Source organism: Carlito syrichta, unplaced genomic scaffold, assembly GCF_000164805.1.
Source record: "Carlito syrichta isolate Samal-C Ts95f unplaced genomic scaffold, Tarsius_syrichta-2.0.1 Scaffold304658, whole genome shotgun sequence".
NCBI classification, from domain to species: domain Eukaryota; kingdom Metazoa; phylum Chordata; class Mammalia; order Primates; family Tarsiidae; genus Carlito; species Carlito syrichta.
In genome coordinates, this window is record NW_007248754.1 from 111,487 (window position 1) to 122,212 (window position 10,726).

Genomic DNA, 10,726 nt, shown 5'->3' on the forward strand with positions numbered 1-10,726 from the left:
GAGGATAGTAGGAGTCCTGTTTCAATCTTCTGCATGTGATCAGCCAGTTTTCCCAGCACCATTTACTGAATAGGTTCTCCTCTCCCCAGTGGTTGTTGTTGGAGACTTTGTCAAAGATGAGTTGGTTGAGGAATTGAGGCTTTGCTTCCGGAATCTCTATCTTGTTCCATTGGTCTATATGCCTGTTCTTGTACCAATACCAGGCTGTTTTGATTACTGTATTCTTATAGTAAAGTTTGAAGTCTAGAAGTGTGATACCTCCTAAATGCAGCCCAAATCACAAGACATTTTATGCTGTTAAGCTTTAGAATTATTACATACATTTCAACCATTCTATAAATTTCTGTTAACTTTGGGGTTCTAAGTTCACATTTATTATGATTTTTGAGTTGGAATCTCACTCTGTCACCCAGGCCGGAGTGCAGTGGCATGCTCACGGCCACCCCAGCATTGACCTGCTGGGCTCCTTCCGCCTTAGCCTTCCTAAGTAGCTGGAACTACAGGCACTCACTACCACACCCGGCTAATTTTTGATTTATTGTAGAGATTTTGATTTATTGTAGCTGAAAGGCTGTTGAAAAATCCTTTCTAGAGTAGAAAACCATCCCTACAATTCTGTACAGACTCTAGCATGTGGCACTTGCTAGTTAGCCCTTGTGTATTGGTTCATATCTTTTAGGCATTAAGTATGAGAAAACTGAACTCAAACATATATATACTTGGTGATTTTTTTTTGTTTTATTTTGGAGTCGGAGTCTCACTCTCTCACTGAGGCTGGAACGCAGTGTTACCATCATGACTGTAGTCGCTACCCGTGGGATCAGGTGATCCTCCCATATCAGCCTTTTAAGAAGCTGGAATTACAGGCGTGCGCCACCAGGCCCCACTAAATTTTTGATTTATTGTAGAGATAAGATCTCACCATGTTGCCCAGGCTGGTCTCAAACTCCTGGGCTCAGGCAATCCTTTTGCCTCAGCCTCCTGAAATTCTAGGATTATAGGTGTGAGCCATCGTGCCTGACTTATATATACTTTTGAATTCAAACTTGTTTTACTTGTTAGAGAGTTTATTGGATTATGCCACTGCAAAGTACAGAGGTAGAGTAGCCTTCAAGTTTAGTTTGATCTGGAGCTCAGTGATGTCACCCAGAATTTAATTTTCATTTTTAACTCTCTCTGATGGTACCAGCTTTATCCAAAGGTTACCTGCAATCGTGTGTGCCACATGGCTGCCAATGGCTCCTAAGTCTACATTACTTCTTCTGTGTAAGAGGAAAGTAGACTTTTTCTCCAACTATTAAAGAAAATGCTGGGTTTCCCTCTGATTACACAAGCTTAGGTCATGTGCTCACCAATTGCTGAGATCCAAGAAATGCCACATGACTGGCTCGGGCTGTTCAGGCCCTTGAGCTAGGGGGTATCAGCTCTACCCATGATAAAGCATAGAAAAGGGGCAGCTCTTTGAAGGAAACTCTGGGTATTTTTAGAAGGGAGAAAATGGGGGATGAATTCCACATAATTCACCCCAATAATTTCCTGCTATGCTTGCGTCTTCATCCTCTGCTAACCATGATTTCTTAGCTCTTCTTGCAATTGGAAGCTCCTGTACCTGATTTATAATCCCCATGCTCTGACCCATTCCCTGCTAACTCTTCTTGGTCTAGTCATTAGTCTCAGAAGAATGTTTTATGGAAAGGTGGAGATTTCCCTGGAACCCATTATTTCCTGCCCACAGTGGTGAGGTCATGACCAAAAAACCGTCGTAGGATGCTGAGGGCAAGGACTATAGTAACAATAAGATTTGAGGCTCAGGGCCTTCTGGATGTGTGGCATTGTTCGTACCAAGCCAACAAGGATCATGGGTGCTGAGTCACCATCATGGCTCTAGTTCAGCATAGATGAGGCGCACAGGAAAGACAGGATGACAGGGTGGATGACCCTGGGCATGCAGTCAAGGGAAGTTTCTTAGCTGCTGAGAGGCCTGGGACCTCTGGTTTCGAACGTGCATCCTTGAGCAGGGATGTGATGTGCTGCCTGCAAAGGACACACAGGCCCCTGGAGCTGACAGCGGAGGGCAAGTCAAGACCAGGTGAGCCAGATGAGTGCAGGACTTTGAAGGCAAGAGAGTTCAAAATATTTCAGATTCCCCCAAGTGGGAAGAAGAGCATCTATTTAGTGAGTTCTGATTAGGAACCGTGCTGGCCTTGGAGATAAAATGATAAACAAGTCATCTCTGCTCACACAGAGACTATTATAGGTGGAGGTGTGAATCAGTCCAATTTCTTTTGCTTTCTTTTAACAGATGTGACCTTACAAGCTTGTTCAAAGAATACTAGAGGTTCTTAGGGAATTCCACAGAAGAGGCAGGGACTAAGACAGCTTGGAGACCCTTACTAGCCGAAGGTTCACATCCTCTGAAGAGTGCTATTGTTAATGTGAAGGGGTTTCTGTGTCCAGTCTTGATATGACTCAGTCCCACATTCCGAGAGGGAGAATTTGGTCCATCTTGAGTTAACCATCTGTGGTCCAGAGCTCAGGGTTATGAAGTACAGATACGTTTGTTGTCGTCCTGCCTGTGTGCAGTGAGTACAGATTCTAGAGAAGGGCAGAAGGAAAGCCACCCTCTTGTAGACAGTGAGGTAGATATGCAGCCAGCATTACAGCTCAGTCATCAGTGCTGTACTAGGGGAAGCGTGGAATCATGGGAATATGTCAGTCAAGACCCATTTGGAGGCAAGTTAGGCAAAAAACTTATACCAACTTAGCCAAAAAGGGAACTTACAGAACTTACCAGAAGACTCACACTGAGAAGGGTGAGGGGCAAGTGGTATCAGGGTCCCTGGAATTAGCAATCTGAGTGCTGCTAGGCCTTTTTTCCCTCATTCTCTCAATTATGTTTCTCTGTATTGTCAACTTCTTTCTCTTATAAAAGTTTTCTTTTTGGGTTGGAGTCTCACTCTTTGTTGCCCAGGCTGGAGTGCAATAGTATGCTCACGGCCACTGCAGCCTCGACCCGCTGGGCTCAGGTGATCCTTCTGTCCCAGCCTTCCAAGTAGCTGGAACTGCAGGCATGCGCCATCATGTCTGGTTAATTGTTCTTGATTTATTGTAGAGATGAGGTCTTGCCAAGTTGCTCAGGCTGGTGTCGAACTTGTGGGCTCAGGCAATCCTTTCACCTCGGCCTCCCAAAGTTCTAGGATTATAGGTGTGAGCCACCATGCCCGGCCTGTTTTTATTTTTAATTTTTGTTGAGATGGGGTCTTGCTTTGTTGCCCAGGCTGGTCCCAAACTCCTGGGCTTAAGCACTCCTCCTGCCTCGGCCTTCCCAAAGTGCTGGGATTACAGGTTTGAGCCACCATACCAGACCTCAAAGGAACTGAGTACTCTGACTCCCACTCTGAATTTTTGAAAGAGCAACAAAGTAAATAACAACTGCACAGATTCTTTCTCCTTTAACTTTTCCTCCAGACTTCTGTCCTCATCTCCACTTCCTTCTCTCTAAAAGTGTATCAGGGACTGGGTGTGGTGGCTCATGCCTATAATCCCAGCACTTTGGGAGGCCAAGGTGAGAGGATTGCCTGAGTCCACAGGTTCAAGACCAGCCTTGGGCAACTTGGCGAGACCTCATCTCTGCAATCAATAAAAAAAAAATTAGCCAGGTGTGGTGGCACATGCCTGTAATTTCAGCTACTTGAAAGACAGACAGAAAGATCGCCTGAGCCCAGCAGGTCAAGTTTGCAGTCATCTAGGCTTGAGTGCAGTGGGACACTCATGGCCACCCCAGCGTCGACCTGCTGGGCTCTGGGGATCCTTCTGTCTCAGCCTTCCAAGTAGCTGGAACTACAGGCGCGTGCTAGCAGTGTCTTATACTTTGGGGTTTTGCCAACAACTACTGAGTCTTCTGGTTTTAGGACCTTCTCCATCTCCTCTTGTCTGGTTTTTTTTTTTTTTTTTTTGAGTTGGAGTCTCACTCTGTTGCCCAGACTGGAGTGCAGTGGCCGCTCCCGGCCACTGCAGACTTGACCTGCTGGGCTCCGGCGATCCTTCCGCCTCAGCCTTCCAAGCAGCTGGAACTACAGGCGCGTGCTACCACGCCTGGCTGATTTTTTGTTTTATTGTAGAGATGAGGTCTCGCCAAGTTGCCCAGGCGGGTCTTGAACCCGCGGGCTCAGGCAATCCACTCACCTCAGCCTCCCAAAGCGCGGGATTACAGGCTGAGCCGCTGAGCCCGGCTTGTTATGGCAACAATTCAATTTACTTAAAGTGTTTTGTCATATTTCTGTGAGCTAGTTACACCAACTTGAATTATTTAATCAGTATAATCACGGAGGTGGTGTGTTTGTGAAAGATGCTTACCATATGTTTTTTTTTTTTTTTGAGTCGGAGTCTCACTCTGTCACCCAGATTGTAGTGCAGTGGCCGCTCCCGCCACTGCAGTCTCGATCTGCTGGGCTCTGGCAATCCTTCCGCCTCAGCCTTCCAAGTAACTGGAACTACAGGCACGCACTATCACGCCTGGCTAATTTTTGATTTATTGTAGAGATGAGGTCTCACCAAGTTGCCCAGGCGGGTCTTGAACCCATGGGCTCAGGCAATCCTCTCACCTCGGCCTCCCAAAGTGCTGGGATTACAGGCTGAGCCACAGAGCCCAGCCTCCATTTGTTTTTATGAAAGTGTGTTTATCAAGATGTCATGTCCAAGCACAGTATCTGCTTGTGTGCATCTTTTATTTTGCATTGAGCCTATACAATAATTGATCTCCACCATCTGATTGTTTTTCATTTAAGATAGCTTGCCTTCTTATTTGTTTATTTATTTTCTTGTGTTGGGGTTTCACTCTGTGGCTCAGGCTGGAGTGCAGTGGCATGATCATAGCCTCAACCTCTTGGGCTCTGGCGATCCGTCTACCTCAGCCTCCTGAGTAGCAGGGAGTACAGGCGTGTCTGTCTGTTGAGTGGATGCAGTAACATATACCTCGCAGGATGCCTGGGAGGATGAGATATGATGGTATAGGTCCCTACGGTGAGGGTGTGTGGGATGTGGCCTGCACTGCACCCAGCCTTTTACCTGAGGTGACTTCATACGCACAACAGGCTTTTTGAAGCAGGTATGCTTATCGTTCCTATTTTGCAGATGAGAAAACTAAGGTTTAGAGCGATCAAGTAACTTTCCTAAGATTACACAGCCAGCCCGGGGCAGAGCAGCAATTCAAACCTAGGGAGTTTGACTTCACAGAGCAAGGTCTTGTGTACTTTTCTTGTCTGCCTTCCCCACAGGAAAAAGATTGAGTGTTGGCGTTAAATACAAGCTTGAGAGATTCTACAAGTACAGCAGCTGGTGAAAAGGTCAGTTCAGATTTAGGATCCATTCATATGCAGATGAGGACCAGTGCACAGAGTATGTTTTGTGCTGTTTAGATTGCATCTGGAGCATTGTGTTGGGTTTGGGTGACACTTTTTTTTTTGTTAGAGTCTCACTCTGTCACCCAGGCTGGAGTGCAGTGGCATGCTCACGGCCGCCGCAGCCTCGACCTGCTGGACTCAGGTGATCCTTCCACCTCAGCCTTCCAAGTAGCTGGAACTACAGGCACGCGCTACCACGCCTGGCTCATTTTGATTTATTGAGAGATGAGGTCTCGCCAAGTTGCCCAGGCGGGTCTCGAACCCGCGGGCTCAGGCAATCCACTCACCTCAGCCTCCCAAGGCGTGGGATTCCAGGCTGAGCCATCGAGCCCGGCTTCTTTATTATATTTTTAAATTGATATTTGCTGGGTGCAGTGGTGCATGCCTGTAATCCCAGCACTTTAGGAGGCTGAAGTGGGAAGATAGCTGGAGCCCAGGAGTTCGAGACCAGTCTTGGCAACATAGTGAGAACTTGTCTCTACAAAAAATTAAAAAATTATAGTCAGGTGTGGTGGCATGTGCCTGTTGTCCCAGCTACTTGGGAAGCTGAGACAGAAGGAACGTCTGAGCCAAGGATGTCGAGGCTGCAGTGAGTTGTGATTGTGCCACTGCACTCCAGTCTGGGCAACAGAGTGAGATCTGACTCAAAAAGTAAAATTGATTTTTGCTGATTTTAGAAAAGCTGTAAGATTTTTATATGTTAATCTTGTTTCTGTCTTCCTGAAAGTTTCAATTAGCCCATATTGATTCAATATGATTGCTTTGGGGTTTCTAGGTATATATCTACCTTGCCAGTATTAACATGTATATGTTTTTCTGGTCTTTCTGTGTTTACCAACAACTCTAGGACAATGTCCACTATTGACGATAAAAGTATGCCTCATTATATCTTTTTTTTTTTTTTGAGTCGGAGTCTCACTTTGTCGCCCAGACTGCAGTGCAGTGGCCCCTCCCGGCCACCGCAGCCTTGACCTGCTGGGCTCCGACGAACCTTCTGCCTCAGCCTTCCCGTTGCTAGAACTACATACAGGTGCGCGCTATCACGTCCAGCTAATTTTTTGATTTATTGTAGAGATGAGGTCTCACCAAGTTGCCCAGGCGGGTCTTGAACCTGCGGGCTCAGGCAATCCACTCACCTCAGCCTCCCAAGGTGCAGGATTACAGGCTGAGCCACTGAGCCCGGCTACATCATTATATCTTGTTTCTGAGTTTTATGAGATGCCGTCTAATATTTTACTCTTGGGAATGATGTTTGTTGATTGGCAAAATGTTGGTATTTGTTGAAGGTGAGTGATAGGTGCATAAATTTCATTAACCTATTTTCTCTATGTTTGTGTACGTTTAAAATTTTTATAATAAGGAAAAAAAAAGATGATTTGTTTTGGGTTTTTGGTAGAAACACTTTTTCAAATTAAGAAAGTATCTTTCTTTATCTAGTTTATTGTACATTATTTTATTAGAAATGGAAGTAGAATTAAATGCATTGCCAAATTTTTTTTTTCATGGTAGGGTGTGCCTGTAGTTCCAGTTATTTGGAAGGTTGAGGCAAAAAATATTTTTTAAAAGAAAAGGTATGCCGGGCACAGTGGCTCACGTCTGAATCTCAGCACTTTGGGAGGCGGAAGAGAGAGGATTGCCTGAGCCTAAGGGTTCGAGACCAGCCTGGGCAATTTGGTGAGATCTTGTCCCTACAATAAAGAAAAATTAGCCAGGTGTGATGGCGTGCCTCTATAGTTCCAGCGACTTGGAAGACTGAGGCTGAAGGATCACCTGAGCCCAGCAGGCCCAGGCTACGGTGGCTGTGAGCATGCCACTGCACTCCAGCCTGACCGAAAGAGTGAGACTCCAACTCAAAAAAAAAGAAAAGAAAAGAAAAAAAGAAAAGGTATAATATAGTCCATCTATCCCAAATGACAAGGGGAGAAAAATTTGAGATACTCAGTATAAAAACTTGAGAAGTCATTTACCAAATATTTAGATCTGCTTCTCTCTCTCTCTCTGTCTTTTTTCTGAGTTGGAGTCTCACTCCGTAGCCCAGACTGGAGTGCAGTGGCCGCTCCCGGCCACCGCAACCTCGACCTGCTGGGCTCCGATGATCGTTCCGCCTCAGCCTTCCAAGTAGCTGGAACTATAGGCGTGTGCGACCACACACAGCTAGTTTTTGATTTATTGTAGAGATGAGGTCTCGCCAAGTTGCCCAGGCGGGTCTCGAACCTGCGGGCTCAGGCAATCCACTCACCTCGGCCTCCCAAAGGTGCGGGATTACAGGCTGAGCCACCGAGCCTGGCTTCTTTTATTTTTTTCAATTAACTAATGGATTATAGTCCTATAGGGTCCAGCTCATTGCTGAAAACACAGAAGAGAAAAAGTACATAATGTATCACTGTTAGAGGTTTTTTGTGGGGATAGAACTGCATGCTACCCCATCCAAAGCCCCTCCAGGACTATAGGACTCATGCTCTGGCTGCAAGGCTTATTATAATCGACTGACAGTCTCCAGCTGCCAGCCCTGTCCAGGAATTGCCCACAGCTGAAGAGAACCACCTCGCTCAAAGTCCTACCCTCTTCTAGGGGCAGCTGCATCCCCTGACCAGCTTATGTGGAGGAATAAAGACTCAGCTCTCTTTCCTAACTTAGGGCAGGTTGGACAGGCTCTCCCAGATTCAGAGTTCCCTGCAGGGTGGTAGAGGCCTTAGGGTTTCTAGATAAAATAAATGCAATATGTTCAGTTACATTATAACAACAGATTTATTTATTTTTTTGAGTTGGAGTCTCACTCTGGCACCCAGGCTGGAGGACAGTGACACGCTGCCGGGCCCTGCAGCCTCGACCTGCTGGGCTCTGGCGATCCTTCTGCCTCAGCCTTCCAAGTAGCCGGAACTACGGGTACACGCTACCATGCCCGAATAATTTTTGATTTATTGTAGAGATGAGGTCTCGCCAAGTTCCCCAGGTGGGTCTTGAACCCGCGGACTTAGGCAATCCTCTCACCTCAGTCTTCCGAAGTGCTGGGATTACAGGTTGAGCCACTGAGCCCGGTCAGATCATTTTTTAAAATGCTAGTATGTCCCGAGTATTGCCTGGGACATGGCGCTGTTAAATTTGTTTTTGCTCTTTTTCTGTAATTCAAGTTTAAGTGGACATCCTGTGTGTGTACTTACTACATCTGGCAGCCCTGTGTGTCTTTGTTGTGTTTGCACTGCAGCCTAACCTCTTCTGTGATGTGGGCTGAATTGCCTCCCCCTCAAATTCATATGTTGAACTCCTAACCACCGGTGTGATGGTATTTGGAAGTGGGGGTCATTTAGGCGTTGATGAGGGTTAGATGAGGTTGTGAGGGTGGGACTCTCATGATGAAATTAGTGGTAGGAGAAGAAGAAGAAGGAGGAGGAGAAGAAGAAGAGGAGGAGTAGGAGGAAGAACAGAGAGCAGTATTCTCTCTCTGCCATTTGAAGACCCAGTGAGATGGTGGTCATCTCCAATCCAGGAGGGGGACCCTCACCAGGGACAGTATTGGCCTACACCTTGACCATGGACTTCCTAGTCTCCAGAACTGTGCAGAAAAAAAAGCCTGTTTCTGTGAGGAAAAAAAAAAATCCCCCCAAACCCCAAAACACTCCATAGTGTTTTGTCATAGCAGCTGGAGCAGGCTAAAACATAGTAGTTCAAGTTCAAGGTGTCACCATTTTCGGGTTCTGATGAGAGCTTTCTTCTTGGCTTGTAGATAGCAACTTTTTTGCTGTGTCCTCACATGTTGGAGACAGAGCAAGCTCTCTGGTGTCTTTTTTTTAAATTTTAAAATTGTGGAATACAATTCAGGGTTAGGTATACAAATATTCATTGTGCAGGTACCCTTGTTGATGAGGTGTGCCCCCCCTTCCCCAGGCCGATATCAACTACTGTCGATATCCCATCTCTCCCCATCCCCGCAGTTTCCCGCTACAGTCTAATCCTTTTCTTACTGGTGTCTGTTCTTGAAAGGCTCTAATCTATTCATATCCTCATGACCTCATCTAAGCTTAATTACCTCCAAATGCCATCACATTGGGAGTTAGTGCTTCAACGTATGAACTTTGAGAGAACACAGACATTAAGTCCATAACATACACTATTATCTATCCCCTTCTCTCAATTTTCACTTTCAGTGTTCAAATCTGGAAGCTCCTTATCTTTTTCTTAGACACTCAAAACAGCGTCTGCACTTATTTTGCCTGTTAATTTCACATCTTACTTCCAGGTTGACTTTCTTTTTTTTGAGTTGAAGTCTCACTCTGTCGCCCAGACTGGAGTGCAGTGGCCGCTCCCGGCCCCCGCAGCCTCGACCCACTGGGCTCCGACGATCCTTCCACCGAGCCCGGCTAGAGTCTTGTGTTTTTCAAAAGTGTAGTTCTGAGGACACTTGACTTGGATTTACCTGGGAGCTTTTGAAAGTGCAAGTTTGGCCAGGCTCGGTGGCTCAGCCTGTAATCCCGTGCTTTGGGAGGTCGAAGTGAGTGGATTGCCTGAGCCCGTGGGTTCGAGACCCGCCTGGCCAACTTGGCGAGACCTCATCTTTACAATAAGTCAAAAAAATTAGCCAGGCGTGGTAGCGCGCACCTGTAGTTCCGGCTACTTGGAAGGCTGAGGTGGAAGGATCGCCAGAGCGCTGCAGGTCAAGGCTGTGGTGGCCCGGAGCAGCCACTGCACTCCAGTCTGGGAGACAGAGTGAGACTCCAAGTCAAAAAAAAAAGAAAGTGCAAGTTCCTGAGATCTTCCCTAAAAACAGTGGATGATACATCTGTGGGTGGGGCCTAGACATCTGCATTACAAAAGTGATCTTAAGGAATTCAGTGATTCTTTTAACTTGTAAATTTCAGGAATCCCTAGTATAGTGAGTGAGGACACAGAGTGTTCAGGAATTAGTCTTTCTTGGCTGCCTCCCTGTCAAAGAAAGTGGCCAGAGGTTCTAATTCTTTAAGGTAGTGATTTATTTTCAAGTTGTGGCCAGAGACCCCAAAGGAAGTGAAGGAGTGTGGAAAGGGGCTTAAAAAAACATCCACAATGTCAAAAATTAGGCTAAACATGTACTCAGCCTTTACACAGTTAAAAGGTTCCCTTCCTGGAAACTGGCAACAGCACTTGCTGGCTAGGTTAAACTGTCTAACAGCTTTTTTTTTTTTTTCTTTGCTTCTATAAAACACACTTACATTGCTTAAAAGACACCTAGGCCTCCAAAATATTGCGGTTTAGTCCACTTAAAAAGTCCCAATGTGGTTTAGCCTTTCATTTTTTTTTTGAGTTGGGGTCTCACTCTGTCGCCCAGACTGGAGTGCAGTGGCCACTCC